Below are 21,911 nucleotides of genomic sequence, written 5' to 3' on the forward strand. Positions count from 1 at the left end.
TATTTTACCCGGAAATACCTCACAATTAAAATTTTCCAAGTTGAATATTGGTATATCAGATTTGCATTTGTCGATTAAAAGTTTATCAGTGGGTACATTACCCTTTACGCAGAGTGATTCAACCCCGAAAAAGCTGCAAATTTCACTGACTTCCTCTTGCACTACGGATAGATCCTTCCCTCCATCGTAGAATGGGGTTATCACTCTAGCATATAAACCTAGTTTGCTTATAACGCATAATGTAATGCGCCACATGTCTCCATTGTAAGCCTACATATTTTAGTTGATATGCCAGTGATAACAAGAGACTTCTCTACGATCTGTAGTCAGCAATACAAACGCACATTCAAAATTCACCCCACAAGCTGACTTCTTCAAACCAATCAATTCACAACCGAAAACACCATACATCCTTGAAGTTAGCTTTTCAAACTGAACAAAATTCTAATTTGGATCTGTATTTTCAAAAAGTTCGTGTTAACGAACTTTAAGTAAGTAGCGACCCGGCTAAATTGTAACCGAAACTCTAGAAAAAGGGTTTTTGATACCAATAGATACATCAAAATAATCAGATTTCAATGCTGATTTCAAATATATAATTTTCATCAAGTTTAGTGCCACCCATCAAAAGTTACGCGCCTGAGAAAATTTGGCTGATTTTCAAAAAAAGGGGGACACACCCCCTAAAAGTTATAGAATCTTACTGAAAATCACCCCATCATATTCAGCGTCTCAGAGAACCCTACTGTAGAGGTTTCAAGCTCCTATCTACAAAAATGTGGACGTTTGCATTTTTTGCCAGAAGAAAGATCACGGATGCGTGTTTATTTGTTTGTTTGTTTGTTTGTTTGTTTGTTTGTTTTTTTTTTCCCAGGGATGATCGTATCAACCCAGTGGTCCTAGAAGATCGCGAGAGGGCTCATTGGATTGGAAATAAAAATTTCTATTGCTATTTTTAAGGGACCAAAAAAAATGAAGGGTAATTCGTCCCTTTCCGACACTCATTTTTTTCCCAAAGTAATCCAATCAAAATTTTGAGATAGCCATTTTGTTCAGCATGGTCGAAAATATGATAAAAATGTCTTTTAGGATGACTTGATCCCCCAAAGTCCCCAGGGGGAGGGCTGAAAGTTATGACCTTTACTCCCTGTTAACATATAGGCTTGGTTAGTGGGCAGTATACAGACTGTTTCAGAGGAGATGTTTTCGGGTCGGTGGGGGCAGGAGAGGGTCGGGGGCTATATGTAAGGATCGGTCTAGGACGGACGGTTTCATGGGGGAAGGGACATTGCGATGAAGGGGGGGCCGGATTTCCCAGCATTATTAAAGAAAAAGATCAGGAATTAAATAAAAAAAACAAGTTTTTCAACTGATCAACTGATTGTGATTAAGAGGTCATTTTTAAAGAACTGGAAAAAAAATTCGAACTATAGTTTAAAGAGCAGGGTATTGACTAGGGGGCGAACCCCCTAACATAAGTGTTAAAAATATATGAATATAGAAGTTCGTTACGTAAGTTAATTCTAAGTTACGTATATATATTACTAATAAAAACGTTCGTAAATAAAATTAAACAAGTTTCGAGAAAGCCATTTAACCAAATATAATATGCAAATTTTGTTTTAATTATTCATGTACGGTGAGCCAAAATCAAAACCTGCATTAATTCAAAAACGTTCAAAAATTAAATAAAAAAAACAAGTTTTTTTAACTGAAAGTAAGGAACGACGTTAAAACTTAAAACGAACAGAAATTATTCCGTATATGAAGGGGGCTGTCCCCTCCTCAACGCCTCGCTCTTTACGCTAAAGTTTGACTTTCTCACAACTCTATTTTTTTAAACAATAAAAAAACTTTAGCGTAAAGAGCGAGGCGTTGAGGAGGGGACAGCCCCCTTCATATACGGAATAATTTCTGTTCGTTTTAAGTTTTAACGTCGTTCCTTACTTTCAGTTAAAAAAACTTGTTTTTTTTATTTAATATAGTCAAAAAACCGAATATATTAACACCTCAACAGGAGAAACCGGTTTTTTTTCTTATTTTATTTTTGGGTGGGATAATGAACTTACTTTAAAAGGTGTGCAGGTCGTATATATTATGAGTGAAATCTGACTGACTTGACTGTCGAGTCAGAAACCTGTCTGCCATGGCATATACAAGTAGTCATATTAAGAAATCACTCGTAGAATCAATAGATGACTGCACCCTGGTAAGGCGTATGGGTGTGGAAATGCACACGTATCCATGCCTCAGGCGTAGGATTGGTGTTGCCTCAGAAACCCGTCTGGTAAGGCATATACCGTCTGTATTAATAGGTGAATGACCGTGGTAACTCAATGTACCGGTTAGACTGCACACATATCCATGCCTCAGGCGTAAGTTTCGGACCTTTATATAAGACACTACTCTCATGACTATATATATATTATTTCCCCGTTTGAATATGCTAGTGTTGTATCCTCTTTAGCATGCTAATGAGATGTTTCGTCTGTATTATAGTAATGAAGTTTAGGGTATATGCAATGATGTTTAAGCTATAGTCCTTGAGTCTCGGGCGTAAAATCCGGAATATTGCCCCCCCCCCCTGCTACTGACTGGTTATATATTCAGTTTACCTGTAATTTTGAATTGATTATGCATCTCGAGTTTCCAGTTGATTGTATTTTGGTTTTCTTCAGACCGCAATTGTCATTTTCAGCCATAAATGGCAGAAAGTAGGCTATGCAATTGTGCTATCTCTTTGGTTCATTAGAAATAATACAAGAACTTTTTATTTCCGTTTAGATTAGCAATTTTTTATATTTTACCACAATGGGTACAATAATATTCATCTCCGAAGAAAAAGAGAAAAGAAAAAAAAAGTTTACACCCCTCACAATTTTGCATCATTACAATCAACACTTGATTGTACTTTGCTCCTGTTTAGACCACAATTTTCATTTTGCGCCTTATAATAGCAGAAAGTATGACTTAATAGCTGCGCTATCTCTTTTGTTCTTACAAAAGAAAAAAGGAACTTTAAACTTCCGTTTAAATAAACAATCTTTTGATATTTATCACAAATGGTACAACAATATATATCTCCGAGGAAAAGAACAAAAAAAAACGTGAATCTCTTATCATCTTTTTCGGAAAAAATAAAAATTTCCCTATAAATGTTGGTAGAGGCTTAAACATCTGCTTTAGAATTTTCAGACGTGCTGAGTTTGACGGTATAATTTTTGTCAAAAATTGCATGTCCTTTTAGGGAAGTTCAAACTTTTTACAAAATTATACACTTTTCTTTATGCTATTAATTAGTTCAAAAATTAGAATTAACGAACTTAGATAATTGAAATACTCTTAAAAGCTAAATTCTGTTTACGTATATGTTGTTATGGAAATTCGATTTCTTAAAGTTTTTTTGGTGGACAACTCATTGCAGCATCAAGTTGTTAAAAGCAAACATATCTGCACAAATGTGTGTGCATGCGTGAAAATGTGTGTTAGGCTATTTTGTATATGAAGATATAGTTTTTGTCAAAATTGTATTTTATTTTAATATTATATATATCGTTTTTACTTACGAACGACACTATACGTAGAAATAAGCTTTAGAATCAGCCCTTAAACACCAGTCTATGATATTGCGATGCCCCACTAACAGCAAAGAAATAAACGAGACACAGCACCGCTTCCAATGCAAAAAAGTGATTTTCTTTGTTGAACAAGAAGGGAGACTTTAATTTTCCTAATATTAACAAGTTTTTAAAAAACAAGTTTTTTTTAACTGAAAGTATGGGACGACGTTAAAACTTGAAACGAACAGAAATTATTCTGTATATGAAAGGGCTGTCTTTATTGTTTAAAAAAAATAGAGTTGTTAGAAAGTCGAACTTTAGCGTAAAGAGCGAGGCGTTGAGGAGGGGACAGTCCCTTTCATATACGGAATAATTTCTGTTAGTTTTAAATTTTAACGTCGTTCCTTACTTTCAGCTAAAAAACTTGTTTTTTCTATTGAATTTTTGAACGTTTTTGAATTAATTCTGTTTTGATTTTGGCTCACCGTACATGAATAATTAAAACAAAATTTGCATATTAATTTTACTTTTATTTGGTTAAATGGCTATCTCGAAACTTGTTTAATTTTATTTACGGACGTTTTAATTAGTAATAAATATAATAACTTACGAATTAACTTACGTAACGAACTTCTATATTCACATATTTTTAATATTTACATTAGGAGGTTCTCCCCTTAGTCAATACTTCGCTCTTCAAGCTAAATTTGAATTTTGTTCCATTTCTTTAAAAATGACCTATTAATCACAAAGGCCGTTAATTAGAATAAATAGCTCTTTTGAACGTATTAAGAAATCCTTGGCTTAAAGAGCGAGGTATTGACTAGGGGGTGAACCCAATCATATACGTAATATTTTCTGTTCCTTTTAAGTTTTGATGTTGCTCCTTACTTTCAGTTTAAAAACTTGTTTTTTTTTAATGTCTGATCTTTTCTTTAAGGGACATAGCAATGTCCCTTCCCCCATGAAAACTTCCTTCGTGGAAATATCCTCCCATATACCCACCGACACCCCTCCCCCACCTACCAGAAAAAATTCCCCCTGAAAACGTCTGTATACTTCCCAATAACCAATACTATATGTTAACATTGGGTAAAGTTCATAGCTTTCAGCCATCCCCCCGGGGACTTCGGGGGATTAAGTCATCCTAAAAGACATAGTTATCATATTTTCGACCATGCTGAACAAAATGGCTATCTCAAAATTTTGATCGGGTGACTTTAGGGAAAAAATGACCGTGAGAGGGGGCCTAGTTGCCCTCCAATTTTTGGGTTACTTAAAAAGGGCACTAGAACTTTTAATTTTCGTTCGAATGAGCCCTCCCACGATATTCTAGGATAACTGGGTCGATAAGATCACCCCTGAAAAAAAAACGAAAACAAATAAACACGCATCTGTGATCTTTCTTCTGGCAAACAATGCAAAATTCCATATTTTTGTAGATAGGAGCTTGAAACATTTACAGTAGGGTTCTAATATACGCTGAATATGATGGTGTGATTTTCATTAAGGTTCTATAATTTTTACGGTGTCTTTCCCCCTTTTTTCTAAAATCAGCCAAATTTTCTCAGGCGCGTAACTTTTGATGGAAAAGACTAAATTTGATGAAACTTATATATTTGAAATCAGCTTTAAAATTTGCTTCTTTTGATGTATCTATTGGTATCAAAATTCCGTTTTTTAGTGTTTCGGTTACCATTGAGACGGGTCGCTCCTTACTTACAGTTCGTTACCACGAACTGTTTGATAAGAAGTATTCGGCTACGGTGATTCCAATATAAAAATAAATTATGACCACAAACCAATATTTTATAGAATTCAGACGTTTCGGTATGCTCGTTAGTTTCTTATTAGTCTGGACCTCGGTAGATCCCCCCGAAAATCTAAAGAAGTGAAGCAGAGGTCGTGAGAAGGGTCTTGTTTCTTCCAACACAAATAAGTTTAATTATTCAGTTGCTACCCACCAAATTTAATATAATGGTTTCATAAAGTAATTTAGTTGTTGTCCTCCCACCCCTAAAACTAGCAGATGCCCGGGCCCAAAATGCTCCCCTAGGGAACATTATCCACTGGGAAGTTATTCAAAAGACAATCGTTGTTTGCGTGGAGTACAATTACCATGTGAAAGTGACAAGATAAAGAATGAGCTAAATTGAGAAATACCATCACCTGAAGTTGTAATGGATAATTATAACTGGTTTTTTACTCGACCACCAAAAGACGCTACGCTAGTCAGAGAAATCGCCAAAACAATGGACAAATTTACTTTCGTTTTTTCCCATGAGAATATATGGAACACGAGTTAGTAAAAGTGACAAAGTAACGGTGATAATATCAGGAGCAACATACCATAATTAAGATAAGGGTGAAAACTTTTCTCATCCTAGATAACATTCGAAAGGTGAGTTAGGTTAATTTAATGGGCTTTTGGTCATACTCGATCATATTTTGATTTTTATTAGTATGTAGGAGTTATTTCCTATTTTAGTTACTATGGGCCGTTGTTCGTTCCTTGCCAAATTGCAGCTATTGATGCAACCAAGATGAAGATAACGTATATGGGAAAGCAGGGGGAATAGACATTAGGCGAGCGTGAGTTATATGGAACAGATAGGAAACTGGTACTTATGTAGTATACCGCCAACACTCAATAACTGAAATTTGGTTAATCCTAAAAAAAAATACCAAAACACGATAAAAATATAGTACTCTAGAAATAACTTTGGGCTTTATGTCTGTACATTAGGGGGTGGGAGGTAACCTAACCTCCAACCTCTAATGTGCAAATATATAGTCCATCCCATATTATATAATTCCAATGTATTCTGTCACCCGCCACTTGTGTTCCACTGCGTGTAAGCTAATTGTTTCCTAATACAGACAGATAAGACCGGTTTGTTCTGGAGTTTTACTCAGCGTAAACTTGATTGTGGCGGTATAATACATAAGTACCAGTAAGTATTGGGAAAATCTTAATATTTTGTTGGGGACCAAACTATCTCCAATGGGTGCGCGCCTAGCACAAACGTATGTTTTTCTTAAAAGTCGGCTTAAGACTTGTGCATGTTTTACAATGAGCATAGAATATATTAACCATGTGAAATATAGAAGTTTGTGATTGAGATTCGTTTTTCTTTCCTAGTTCTGTGCAATATCCCTCATTGGAGGGGAAGGGCAGGATCGTATATGCACCCTAGTCTTCGAAAGTTATCTTAGTTTTGGTATTTTCGTAGAAAAAAAATTGAAAAGCCTTCCCCCTAGATTTAAAAAAATGTATTTTGCCTCCCCCTTCATTTACAAGAATTGGTGCTAGTAGCTCCCCATTAAAGTATGCAATAGTTTATGCTCAAGCCCTGATTGCACAGTGCTTAGAAAGACAGCCTTTTCTTTGTCGAATCTCTTTTTTTTTTTGAAAGGTAGTCAACAAACTAGAAGGAAATTGTGTGGCGTAGTTTTACCAAGAGAAGGACTGTGTTGTTTTATTAAACAAAAGTACTCTAAATTTTTGCACTCATACAAACATTTATTAGTGGAGGGTGGCGGGTCAACAGTTCAGGAGGCGGGTCAAATTGCTAGAAAAATATACGAACCGGACGAAATTGTAAAAATATCAAGATTTCGAGGGAAGATCGAAACACATCCTCACCCCCGGAAATACTGGGTACACCTAGATGCAAGGCCGTACCCAGGATTTTTTTTCGGAGGGGGTTTTCCTCAAAGATTTTTTTTTCGAGGCCATTTAACCATGTTGAAAGTACAATCATTGATATTAATTGCCAAAAATGTTTTATGTCATTAAATTCCCATCACAAATAAGTATGCCTCATACGCCCCTCCCCCCCCCCCCTGCCGAAGGCTAAAATGTCATCCTGCAGATAGGAAAACATGTTTTGCCGTCTGTATAATGAATACGGAAATAGACACTAAGACATAGTATTAACCACTGTATATAGATAATATTTTATCAAACGGTCCGTGGTAAAGAAACTGTATGTAAGGAGCGACCCGGCTCAATAGTAACCAAAACTCTAAAAACCAAAATTTTGATACCAATAGGTACATCAATAGAATTAAAATTTCATTTCGATTTCAAATATATAAGTTTTAATAAGTTTATTCTTACCTATCAAAAGTTACGCCTGAGAAAATTTGCCTTATTTTCGAAAAAAGGGGGAAACAACCCCTAAAAGTCATAGAACCTTAATGATCACACTATTAGATTCAGTGTATCAAAGAACCCTATTGTAGAGGTTTCAAGCTCCTATCTGCAAAAACGTGGAATTTTGTATTTTTTGCCAGAAGAAAGATCACGGATGCGTGTTTATTTGTTTGTTTGTTTTTTTTTGTCTTTTTTTTTCCCAGGGGTTATCATAGCGATCCAGTTGTCCTAGAATATCGTGAGAGGGCTCATCTGATCGGAAATTAAAAAGTTCAAGTGTTCTTTTTCAATGACAAAATATTAGAGGGCAGCTTGGCCCCCTCCCACGCTCATTTTTTACCAAAGTCAGCCAATCAAAATTTTAAGATAGCCATTATGTTCAGATTAGTCAAAAATCTGATAAATATGTCTTTGTGGATGACTTAATCCCCCACAGTTCCCAGGGGAAGGGCTGTAAGTTATGAACTTTGCCCATTGTTTACATACAGTATTGGTTAATGCGAAGTATACAGACGTTTCACAGGAGGGATTTTTTCTGGTGGGGGGTCAGAGGAGGGGGTTATGGGGAGGATCTTATCATGGAGGATGTTTCTTTGGGGGAAGGGACATTTCTATGAAGGGGGTGCCGGATTTCCCAGCATTATATAAAAAACGATTAGGAATTAAATAAAAAAAAAAAAAACAATTTTTCAACTGAAAGTAAGGAGCAACATTAAAACTTAAAACGAACAGAAATTGTTACGTATATGAGGGGGTTCGCCCCTAAAACAATACCTCGCCCTTTACGGTAAAGTTTTTTTTAGTACTTTCAAAAGAGCTATCTATTCTAATTAACCGGCCTTTGTGATTCACGGGTTTGTGTTTCGAAAAAAAATTCGAACTTTAGCGTAAAGAGCGAGGTATTTACTAGGGGTAAACTCCCTAATATACGTAATAAAAACATACAAATATTGAAATTCGTTACGTAAGTTAATTCGTAAGTTACGTCAGAACAAAATTTCGAGAAAGCCATTTAGCCAAAACAAGTAAAATTAATATGAAAATTTCATTATAATTATTCATGTATGGTGAGCCAAAATCAAAGCTGCATTAATTCAAAAACGCTCAGATATTAAATAAAAAAAACAAGTTTTTTTTAACTGAAAGTAAGGAGCGCCATTAAAACTTAAAACGAACAGAAATTATTCCGTGTATGCAAGGGCCTGTCCCCTCCTCAACACCTCGCTCTTTACGCTAAAGTTTGACTCTGTCACACAACTTTATTTTTTAAAATAATAAAAAACTTTAGCATCAAGAGCGAGGCGTTGAGGAGGGGACAGCCCCTTCCATATACGGAATAATTTCTGTTCGTTTTAAGTTTTAATGTTGCGCCTTACTTTCAGTTAAAAAAAAATAGTTTTTTTATTTATAAATATATAATAATAATTCGTATTCTGGGATTTTTTGGCCGTAAAGAACAATCTAGATAGGTCATAAGTTCGAAAAAGCTCGGTAAAAGCCTTAATTTTGAAAAAAGATGCATGTCGGTGACGTCATTTTTGTATACATCAGTATTGCAATGACGCTGTCACCCTTGTCACACTTAATGTGGAAAAATTGAAGATTTCTATGCATGGAGAATTATACATTTAATTGCTTAAAAAAGCAAAAAACTGGTATTTGCAAAAATATTTGAATGTATTTTAACAAGGGATTACAACAATTCAAAAATCTTAAAAAAAAAAAAAAGTTTAAAGCTTAGTAGACAATCGGTGTCAAAAACCCGACTTGCTTCAATAATCAAATATCTTTGAAAAGACTGCGTATGAAAAGACATATCCTATGAAAAACTTATCTAGAGGTAGACCCAGAAAAGCAAAATTTACTAGTATCATAAATGATAATTCCTTGGAAAAAAAAAAGTTTTTGTCCCATCACATGAACATTTAACAAATCAACAGCTTGGACCACTGATTGCGGCAAGACCAATACGGGCAGCTAAAGCAAAGGACATTGCTAAATTATCTGAAGCAATCAAAATTCTAAATGAAGGTCAAAGACACGTTTGGTTAGAAGACATGAGACATGAAAGCAATATTAAGTTGGAAACATGAGACACCGAGAATCAGAAAGTGTCAAAAATCCGAGTGAAGAAGAAAGAAATATTAGGTTAAAAGATATGAGACACTGAGAATCAGAATGTGTACAAAATCAAAGTGAAGAGGAAAGAAATATTAGGCTAGATGACAAGAGACATCAAGAATCAGAACGTGTCAAACATCAGAGTGGAGAAAAAAAATATTACATTGGAAGAACAGCGGCGCCGTAATCTTCGACACCGACAAGATTTGGCACAAAACCAAGTACATCATGGTTGCAACGGTAGCTGCAACCTAGTAAAGAGCGAACAACAGCCGATAGTAACCAAAAGTTAAAAAATGTGTTTAGAAAAAAAACTTAGTGAAAATAATTGCCATCTGACACTGATTCAGGAATTGTAATTTTTAGTTCCGTTTATATTAGAAATAGAAGTTTATTGCGAAAAGAAATTTATGGTAATTTCAAAAAAGTCTAAAACGGGGTTAAGGGGTTTAAGGGGTTTTAGTAAAACCCCTTAAAAATGACGTCAGATCAAAATGAAAAGTGTACCATTGGAATCAGCATAGTTTAAACCCTTTTTCAGGGAAATAATAGTCTCCAACCTTGAACAACCAGGGAAATCACATTTTTGCATGGGTAGCAGTGATCTGTCTCCCTTTTTTCTTTCTTTTTTTCCAGGGCTAGAGGTTAACCAGAACATCATAGAGAGACGCTTAATTGCTCATTCAAAAGCTATTTATCACATCTACGTGCTTTTCATAAAATTCCACTATCTGCAAGTGCTATTTGGCAAAAAATGGCACATTCTGTGCCGTTTCTCAAGGGGTGGGGCTAGCGGGCTACAAAAGACAGATGTTTAATAGCTCGCATAAAAGCTATTTCTCATATCTACATTTTCTTTATAAACTCCACCACCTGCAAGTGCTAAATGGCACTATAAATGGCACTATTGATGCCATGTCTCAAGCGGAAAAGCTAGGGGCTAGCTGGCTGCCAGAACTTCTTAGAGAGATATTTAATGGCTGATTTGAAAGCTATTGTTCGTATCTACGTACTTTTAATCAGTTTTGCCATCCGTAAGTGCCAAATAGCACAAAAAAACGGACCCCTTTGTCCCATTTCTTAAGGTGAAATGCTTCGAAGTATAAAAAGGTATCATTGTAACAATTACGGTATGGTCTAAAACCATTATCTGTAGATTTCTAAAAACTCTTCCCGTATACTCTTCAAGTGCACATGGCACTGAAATTGGCACTTTTTCTGCCATTTCTCAAAGGTTGGGGCTGTCGGGCTACCAAAACATTGCACACCGATATTTAATAGCTAATATCACTCATGTCTACGTTCTTTTTACAATTTCCACCATTTGCAAGTGCCAAATGGCACTTTTGGTGACATGTCTAAAGTGCAAAAGCTGCAGCACATGGGCTATGAGAACTTTTTAGAGAGGTGTTTAATGGCGCATTTTAAAGCTATTCCTCATATCTACGCGCTTTTATCAATTCTACCATCCGTAAGTGCGATATAGCACTAAAAACAGAACTTTTGGTGCCACTTCTTAAGTGGAAAAACTTGGAAGCATAAAACGGTACCATCGTAATAATTATATAACCCGCCCCCCCCCCCCCCCCAAAGTCATCCAAACACAATTTTCAGATAGGCATTTTGTTAAATATGGTTCAAGAGTCAAATATCTTTCGTCTTCGTGATGATATGACCCTCCTTGGTCCCTTGGGAAAGGGCTGCACACTCTGCAGCCTTTTCTGCACACTGCACACTGTGTCAGTACCGGACATATCGATATTGGCGTATTGTTATTGGGCGTATTGATATCGCAGGTATCTAGGCAGATTTCTAATAACTCATATAAGAAACATTGATCATACTTACGTCTTTCCCATAAATTCAACTATCAGAAAGTTCCAAATGGCACTAAAAATGGCACTTTTGGTGTCATTTCTCAAGTGGAAAAGCTGGGGCTAGTGGGCTACCATTATTTTTTATAGTGACATTTAATGGCTCATTTGAAAGCTATTGCTCATATCTACGTGATGTGCATCAATTCTACCATCCGTAAGTGTGATATAGCCCTAAAAACAATACTTTTGATGTCACTTCTTAAGTAGAAAAGCTTGGAAGTATAAAACGAAATCATAATTGTAATAATTACTGTCCAAAACCCGTAACTGGAGGTTTGCAAGAACACCTCTCGTATGCTCCTCCTCCAAGCCCCCTTAATAAGCTACACAATTAAGGTAACAGCACTAACATATCAAATCCGATTATTAGAGCTCTGGACCTGTGGACATAGCGTTCGACTTTGAAATAGAATGTCTTTTTTTTAAGCTTGTCCCAGGAAGGTATTTGGTCAAGCATTTTGATTCAAAAGGAAATATAGGACATCCAGTTAATGGTTTGCAACGACATTCTGAGTATATCTCTAAATCCATTTACTTGACAATTCCACCGTAATATTCTCTCCGTACGCAAGGTTGTGCAGCCAAAGAAGAAGAAAGATAAATGAAAACAGTTCTGTAGGAGAATATAGGAAATTTTTGAAATGAAAACAAACTTAGCTTGTAATACCAATTATCGTACATACACAAGAAATGATCTTTTTATGAAAATTTCCATCCGTTTTTGAGCAGTGAGTGGTTTTTTATTTAGGGACAAAATAAATCCCTAAGCCTAATGTCACATTTCTGTTGAGCTAGCATTTCTGTCCGCCCAGTTAACCTTTTGTGGCGAAGCTACTCGCCTAGAGCTACTTTCTTAAGTGTGACTAAATTTAACTTTTTAAGACAGAGAATTAAAGATCTATTTCTTCTTCTTATTTTTTTTCTTTTTCATACAAAAAGAAACGACACTATGTTTTGATTTTTGTCCACTCCAAACTTATTTTTTCCTTTAATTCTTGCACGACTTCTTAGTTCAGCTCCTTAATAAAAGTTAAGGTGTCTTATCTTCCCTAGATTGGAGGTGATTAGAAATTATATACAAAAAAGTTTTCAACTAAAACTAAGGACCAACATTAAAACTTAAAACAAACAGAAATTATTCTGTATAAACAGAAAAAATTATAGCAGTGTTGTTTCTAAATTAAATTTTAATAAAAACACGAGCATAGAAAATTAAAAAAAAAACAAGTTTTTCCGAGGGAAGTAAAGAGCGAAGTCGGAACTTAAAACGAACAAAAATTACTACTTCACAGCCTATCTAACATATATCAATAAAACTAATGAAAATAAATAAACTGGTGATATTTTCCTTTGTTTGTAGGATTACAGAAAACTAACGCTTTATTGAAAACACAAAACAATATAGGAGTTTTGGTATTGTAAAAGTAAACCTTTTAAGGACACTTTTAACAGTATAATTGTAAAGCATTTTTAGATTGTTGATTTTTTTTTTTCGTTTAATTCTGCATCACTTCAGCACAATGAGCTCAGTTCAATGATTGACTGTCGCTTTGGATCTGAAAATGACATTTCATGATTATTTTGTAAACAAGTTCGAAGTGAAGGAATCTTATTAGTATTAAGACTACACAGTCGCTTTAGAATTTGTATCACAACTTAAAATCCTCCGTTTAATAGAGAAAAATAACTGGATTTCCAGAGTTCATATTACGGTTGATATGTTCTTCATTTCAAGTAATACTGGATAAAACCCGGATGTTACTTGATAAATCAATCCATTATTTTATATACTGTGTACTGCCTTTCAACTTATTATATTTATGCCGAAGTTTCTAAGATAATTTTATTTGTATACTGAAAGTTACTGATATCACAGCTCCTGTAGGACTATGAAAAGCGTTATAGATTTGTTTGTTGCTGTGAGGCTAGGATTTACTTTTGACTCCTAAGTCAATATTCTTGTTTTTTTACTAGACTTTTGTGTTTTCAGTAAAGTGCTAGTTTTCTATAATCCTACAAACATTTAAGATTTGAGGGGTAGAGCCACACGCGGTTAGAAGGGGTTTCATCATTCCCCCCCAGCCCGAAAAAAAATTCGTGCGTACGTGCCTGATTTCTTGCCCACAAATCTTAAAATTTATTTCGTAGTCATTTCTCAGTTAAAGTATGTGACTGACCCGACGTCTGTTTTGGTAGTAACCTCAATTTCAGGTACAGGTAATGAATGAGCACACATGTTTAATATATTTTAATTTAACCTAACCTTGAAGCTACATTACATCTCGGGAAAAAAGATGTTATTATTACGAAAAATGAAAGTAAGTACAAACAAATTACCCATCAATTACTTCGATTGAGCACCCAAAAGTTAATTTACAAGACTATTAAAGTTAAACAGTTACTGACTTTATTTCTTCGGGCTTTAACAATAAGACAAAAATCCATTCTCTCAATAACACTAATTTCGACCGCATCAAATGTTTTAGTAATCATTGTTGTTTAGAAGTCGGATACTACTTTTATAAGAAAGTAATTTCACGGTTCCCGAAGAGTGACAGTTGTTAGCGACCTAAGCCATGATCTACACAGTTATTATACAATTCTTAAACAGAGCAGCTCTTCGCTAAATAATGTTTACGTTCCAGTGACTTAAAGCTATTTCTTCAGCAATATAAGTGACAAATGTTCTTACTTGTTTTAAACACACTCTGAAGTTTGGCTTTAAAGGCATAGTTCTGGCAGGAATAAGCTTGTTAAACCAACTTGTATACAGGACATAAGTGCTTGACTCAAATTGTAAGCTGCAGAGCCAAATCACAGAAGAGATCCCTGCCAAATTTGCCTTTACTTTCCTGGGACTTTAAGCTACATTTTCAGTAACATCAGTGCCAAACAATCCTACTTATTTTAAAGGCGTTTGAAATTTGGCTTTGAAAACACATGTTAATGCTGATAGGAATGGACCGATGAAAATGCATTGTAAATAGAAGATATGCGTTTGGCTGAAATTGTAAGCTACACATTCTATATATAGAAGGGATCTTTGCTAAATTTGTGTTGACAGTCTGGCAACTTGAATCATTTTTTAGACTTATAATTGACCAAGTTTTCTAACTGCCTTTGAAATTCACTGAATTAAAATTATTAGTATCAAACTAGTCTAAAGACAATCAACATAATTGGACTATAGAATATATCTTTCAGCAGGTAAGTGACTAAAGACAAAGCACACAAAAAAAAGGTTGCTATATTTTAAGTTGAAATTTTGCGATTGTCAATTATCAAGATAATTACTGAGAAAGTACAGAACCTATATAGTGGAGTTTATTGCGAAACCATGGATGTTGTCCATTCGGCATTGTTTCTTGTCAGTAAAACTTCAGTTATATTTTGAGTTTCAGAGGAAGAAAACCCTAGGGTAAGCACTAGTAGAATATAAAATCAACAGTTATCCTTAATTGCTACATCCTTTACAAAACTTTAAGTAGCTTTAGATGTTAGAGACATAGCATGTTGAACTGTTATATAAGCAGAGGTGATATTTTAACCCCCGTTAAGGTCGCCTTGGGTCAAAGTAAGCTGCTTTCTGTCCGTTTTGATGCAATATTTGCATATACATCTCTTACAATTTTGCAATTCAGATATAACTAAGTTATTAACCTTTTTAATCGAAAATTCGTCTCCATGAGTGGAACAATTTTAAGGTGCCTACATTCACTAAGGCTATATCAAAGCAGAAAAATTGGGCATGATTTCAAATTCAGACGGTTTCGTTTGGAATTTTTTTTTTTTTTTTTAATTCTAAGCTCTAAATATGACCTTACTCCTCTATAATTCACTCCAAAAATTCCGGTTTACACAAGTAAATAATACCATAATACTTGTTAATGAATCATTAGTGACCCCAAAGAATTTTGTGAGTGGGGATTGCTAAAGAAGCATTGAGTAAAACTAGGCCTATGCGTTAAAAATAAAGCCACAAAAACTGTAACTGCTTTCAGTGTCCCACTACATAGATAACAGAAATTAATGAACCGTTAGCAACCCCAAAGAATTTTGTGAGTGGGGATGGCTAAAGAAGCATTGAGTAACACTTTCAACTAGGCCTATGCGTTAAAAAAAAAAGCCACAAAAACTTTATCTGCTTTCAGTGTCCTACTACACAGATAACAGAAATGACTTCATTGAGCCTCTAAGCGACCTAAGCTCAATATCTTATCGATAATGATAAATTATTACTACTACTAAGAACAACTCACTGCAGAGCCAAGCTACCTGAGGACAACACAGCTACGCACGCTCCTCCTCCACCCCAATATAATCAGATCATCCCTCTTTACACCCTCCTAGGAAGTTATCATTCTTTCCTTACGTCATCTTTCCACCCCAATTGAGGACGACCTGCTTTCCGTTTAGCCCTAGACGGTTGGTCGAATAGCACAATCTTTGGCAATCTGTCATCCTTCATCCAGAGAACGTGCCCTAGCCATATCCACCTTTCTCCCATCCGTAGTTAGTTTCTCTGGAAAACATCTAGCAAATCTTCCTTCGTTTCTTAGGAGCACCATGGTTCGGAATCATATTTGACCAGTGTCATCGCTGTAGCTTCCAATATTCTAATTTTTGTTCACAAACCTATCTTCTTATTCTTCCAAACTTGAAAAAAAACTGTACAAATACTGTTTCAACTGTAACTGTTTCAACTGCAAGAAAAGAAAAAAAAACCTTGGGCCTTGGCTATTCTACTTCTAACATATCCACTGCACCCGCCGTCCTTGCTAATAACTAATTTGAAAAAAAAACAGTTTTTTTTAGGGAAGTAAAAAGCAAAATTTAAACTTAGAACGAACAAAAATCATTACTTTACGGTCTATTTAACATATATCAATAAAACAAATAAACCAACTGATGCTATTTCCATATATTTGTAGTACTATAGAAAACTAGGGCTTTACTGAAAACACAAAACAATATAGGAGTTTTGGTACAATAAAAGTAAACTATTAAAGGATAGTAAACTAAATAAGGCATTTTAGAGACATTTTATTATTTTTTATAGACAAGTTCAAAGGGAAGCCATCCTGATAGTATTAGGAGTATAGACTGGCTTTAGAATTTGTATAATGCCTTGAAATTCTCCATTGTATAGAGACAATACCCGGATTTCCTCAGTTCATATTATGGTTTATTTGTTCTTCATTTCGAGTAATAATGAAACTTGTCTATATACTCACCTTTGGATCCTAAATCAATATTCTTTTTTTACTTCACTTTTGTGTTTTCAGTAAAGCAATAGTTTTCTATAATCCTACAAACATAGGGAAATAACATCAGTTGGTTTCTTTGTACAAGTTTAATTAATATATGTTAAATAGACCGCAAAGTAATTATTTTTTTTCGTTTTAAGTTCCAACTTCGATCTTTACTTTCAGCATAATTTGCTGATTCTTTTGAAGTGTCTACTGGTATTAAAATTCCTTTTTCTAGAGTTACTGTAACTACTGAGCCGAGTCGCTCCTTACTTACAGTTCGTTACCACTAACTGCTTGATTATTTTTCTGATAATTTACTACGTCTGAAAAAGTGATGCACTTATATTTTAAACCTGTCAAGAATTTTAATTCAAAAGGGAATGGAGGTCAGCCAGTCTAATGGTTTGTAACTACATTGTTAGTATGTCACTAAATCCATGCCACAAACCCTTGAAATTTAGGGTTGGGAGAAGTGTAGGCATGTGGCTCTGGAACCACTCAAAGTTGTACGTTCAAAAAGTATTACTTATTGTTAGATTTACTTATTCAAATTATTTACTTATTTTTAGTATTTAATAGACAGGATAAAACTTTTTGTAATATATAACCTATAGAGAAATCATAGTACTAAAAATCTATTTGCATTTTTGTTTTCTGTGATATTTTTTTGTTGTTGTCAGGTTACATTCCAACTTCTTTTTGGTTTATTGCTATTCTACACCTGTATGTGTAAAAAAAAAATTGCTGTTTAGCAGAGGGGGGACAGGGGGGGGGCTGTTTAGCAGAGGGGGGACATACGAAAATATTGTTTATGTTTTGAAAACTTTGCAAATCTTCTTTAGAAAATAGTTAATTCTAGAACGCCTAGCAAATCGATGTTCGATGAAAATTCTAGAAATTGTTTCTTAATATGATGTTCATTTTAATAAAGAAGAACGCATGTTACGTTGCCTGCTCTGCATGGCATTAAACTTATTTAAAACGTCAAACCCAAGCCAATGGCGGTTCCAATGTTGGAAGAATCAACTAGTTCCCTGCTACATTCCTGCTCTCAGGGCCTAAACATGTATTGTTTTATAAGGTATGGATAATAAACTTTGTGTTGTAAGTTTGACGTTTTGCAGGAATACTCAGCTAGTTCCATATAAACTATGGTTCATATTTTTGATAGTAAGGGAGCATTAAAAAAAGTACACAAAATTTTGTAATTGTTTATTGATTTCAAATATATAAGATTCATCAAGTTTAGTGTTACGCATAAAAAGTTAGGAGCCTGAGAAAATTTCCCTGATTTTGGAAATAGGGAGGGTTTTCGAAAAAAGGGGAAAAGACCCCTAAGATTCAGGGAATCTGAATAAAAGTCACGCCTATCATATTCAGCGTACCAAAGAACCCTACTGTAGAAGTTTCAATCTCCTATCTGCAAAAATGTGGAATTTTGTTATTTTTTGCCAGGAGACAGATCACGGATGCGTGTTTTTTTTTGTTTTTTTTTCAAGGGGTGATAGTATTAAAATAATAGTCCCAGAAGATTGGGAGAGGGTGCTTTCGAACGGAGACACAAAGTTCTAGTGGTCTTTTCAAGTTATCAAAAAGATTGGAGGGCAACTGGGCCCCCTCCCACTCCATTTCTTCCCCAAAGTTATCTGATCAAAATTTTGAGATAGATATTTTGTTCAATATATTTGAAAGATCAAATAATTATGTCTTTATGTGTAAAACTGACCCCCCACAGTCCGTAGGGAGAGGCCTGTAAGTTATAAAATTTGCCCATTGTTTATGTATAGTGTTTGTTATTGGGAAGTATACAGACATTTTTTTTGGAAGGGGGGGGGGGTTCCTGGGGGGATATTTATATAGGAAGAATCTTTCGGGAGGGTGAATTTTCCTGGGGACATGTTATTCTGGGGGTATTTGATAGAACTGCTATACGAAATTCTTTTTAATTGTACTACATTCTTTTTTCCAAATTTTTCATTTGGAGATGTTCTTGGGGAATTATCCAGAGGCTATTTTCCGCGTGTTTTGATTTCCAGCTAATAATATCCAGGGAAAGGGCATTTCTGGAGTGATCGAGAAACCGATTAGAGATTAAAGTCTTATTCAAATGAAAGGATGCTAACGAGAATTTTTCAGGCTGATTCGTCCGCAAGCAATTTTACAGGAAGGGGGATTCTCAGCAAGGATGGAACTGTCTGGATGGAATTTTAAGGCGGGGGGGGGTGCACTTTACGTTGGATGGAATTTCTGTGGAGGAGTTTTCGTGAGGGTGAGGGGTCTATTTCATAGAGGGTGAGCCATATTTACTGGCGTTATTTGAGAAACGAACAGAAATTATTCCATATATGAAAGATTGCCCCCTCGTCATTACCTTTCTCTTTACGCTAAAGTTTGACTGTTAGAATCTCGGTTTCTTAAGAGCGGCTACTGAAACACGGGGGCGTTTAATTAAAATTAGATAAAAAAAACAAGTTTTTTTTAACTGAAAGTAAGGAGCGACATTAAAACTTAAAACGAACAGAAATTATTCCGTATATGAAAAGGTCTGTCCCCTCCTCGATGCCTCGCTCTTTACGCTAAAGTTTGTCTCTGTCTTACAACTTTATTTTTAAGAACAATGAAAAACTTTAACGTAAAGAGCGAGGCGTTGAGGAGGGGACAGCCCCTTTCATATACGGAATAATTTCTGTTCGTTTTAAGTTTTAATGTCGCTCCTTATTTTCAGTTAAAAAAACTTGTTTTTTTTATTTAATTTTTGATCGTTTTTTATTTAATGCAGCTTTTATTTTGGCTCACCGTCACTGAATAAGTAAAACAAAATTTGCATATTAATTTTACTTTTCTTGTGCTAAATGGCTTTCCAAAAAAAAAAAAACCAATACTACACAGAAATACTAATACAGAAATTATTCCGTATATGAAAGGGGCTGTCCCCAGTAGTGTGTTATATAAAGGTTTGAACTATACGCATGAGGCATGAATATACAGTGCAGTTTGACGAGCACATTGCAAAAGCGACCAATCCCTCCATATTATAGAGCTATAAAGTGATCAAACACGTTATATTTGGAACTAGGGACGAGATTGTGTAATGCAATCAGACTGGTTTCTGAGCCAACACCTATTTTTTGGACAATTGCCTTTAGTCAAGACTAGTTTGTTAGGAATGCGTCCCTGCTAATTAAAGAATAGGATGCTACACTCAGATTTGATTGATTGCATATGGTGTTAAATCATTTACCAAAAAATAACTTTATTTGCGAAAAAAGGTATAACTTTATTTAGTATTTGAGAATTGGACTGCATGACCAATCCTAATTGAATAATAGGGAAAAAACAGAGCTAGGTTAAATTTTCGAATTGGATTGTATGAAGGTGGTAAAAAAAGGGCTAAACAGATTACCAGTTAAGGTAACCCAGAAGGGCTTGTTAACTCAGGCAATTTGTTATAAATTTGGAACAAAATCAATCTATGAAAATGGTTAACGATGATAAAATGACCTTGTGACTTGACCTAGCTTTACTTCTTTGTTGTATTCTGTATAATACACAAGTGGCGTTTGAAGAGTGTTGTCAATTTAAAATAGGGTTTAACGTTATAGTATACTAAGAAGTTGATACTAAGAGAGATGTAGAAGGCGAGAAAAGAATTTTAATAAATAAATTCAGAACAATCCATAAAAATCCTTACAGATCAAGCAGTGAGGTGTATATGAGTATGAACCGTCAAGGATCATAAGCACCAATAACCCTAACCACCAGGGACCTTAACCCCCAAAGGTCCCCTATCCCCACACTCCAAGGGGGTCCTCCCCCCCCCCCCCAACTATTTTGCCCCCCCACATTTTTTATACTTTTTTGAAGTTTTTTTAAAACTTTTTTTATTATTTTTTTAACATGATGCATTTTTTCAACTTTTTTTTTACATCTCTTAGACGTAAGCTTTTTACATGTAACATACTTAAAACATACAAAAATCACAATTAATATTTTCCAAATCCAAAATCAGAATGATATAGAAATGTTAGTCGTGACTTTTACTATTAGAAAAATATTGTTTGTACTAATACTTTTTTTTATTGGACTAAATTTATTTTTTGGACTTCGGAATTATTCAACTTTATTTTTGCGTATCTTAAAATGACATGAAACATGCTTATGGCCTTAGCAATTGTACTCTATGCTTGCTCAGAGACACAATGCGGCTTTTCCACTGGTACTTTATTGCGGGTTATCGACACCACCTAGTTTATTGCATGTATTGAATCAGTGTTTTTACGCAATGGAACGATAAACACATAAGTCATATCTTTAAAAAAGTGAAGATGGAGCATTTTAAGAAAGTTTGTTCACATGATAGTGTTATTGTAGCATTGAATGCTGACAAGGAGAAGTATTTAAACTATGAAATAAGTACAAGTGATAGCACTATCGGAAACGTATGCGTGCATTTTCATGACAGTAAAGAATTAAATTTCTTTGGAGTACCGAAAAAATTCAACTCTTTCGTTGGTGGATATGCGAGATTGAGATCTCCAGAGATGATTGCGCTCAAAGAAAATGCCAACATAGAAATAATCGTTGATGATAGAGGACAACTCCTTGCTACTGTTGCAGGTAACACATTACCTACTGATACATCCTATCGTCAGCTTTCGGGTATTAGCATTCAAAGGAAGGTCAAAAGAAGAAAGGCCTACTCTTCTACTAATATCATAAACCATATCTTGTCTACGTGCCGGAACTGTTACCTGTGTAAAAATAATGTTGTAATACCCAGTGAAACTGCCGGAAACATAAAAAGGGCATTGATAAAAAATATAAATAAGGAATATAAAGATAAATCGATGAAAAAGAAAGTGCCAGCAAACGTTACTACCAATGATGGAATAGTCAATAAACCAAATAATACCAAAGACGAAACGCATATTGAATCTGTCGG

At 34.9% G+C, this 21,911-nt stretch overlaps 1 protein-coding gene across 4 annotated transcripts in view; it reads left to right on the top strand.

The window, feature by feature from the left end:
- Positions 1-5,826: 5,826 nt before the first annotated feature.
- The window catches only part of LOC148950162 (uncharacterized), a 54,043-nt gene continuing 37,958 nt past the window's right edge, over positions 5,827-21,911 (top strand). The window contains exon 1 of one of the 4 annotated variants that reach the window (XM_089092186.1): positions 5,827-5,961. The gene's annotated coding sequence lies outside the window, so the exon portion shown is untranslated. Of the gene's footprint in view, positions 5,962-14,206; positions 14,925-15,111; positions 15,136-21,911 lie in introns of those variants that run through there. The other 3 variants (XM_089092187.1, XM_089092189.1, XM_089092188.1) reach the window with 3 other exon arrangements.

Source organism: Artemia sp. Qi Xiang Cuo, chromosome 7 (genome assembly GCF_049724085.1).
Source record: "Artemia sp. Qi Xiang Cuo chromosome 7, ASM4972408v1, whole genome shotgun sequence".
In the NCBI taxonomy this organism is placed as follows: domain Eukaryota; kingdom Metazoa; phylum Arthropoda; class Branchiopoda; order Anostraca; family Artemiidae; genus Artemia; species Artemia sp. Qi Xiang Cuo.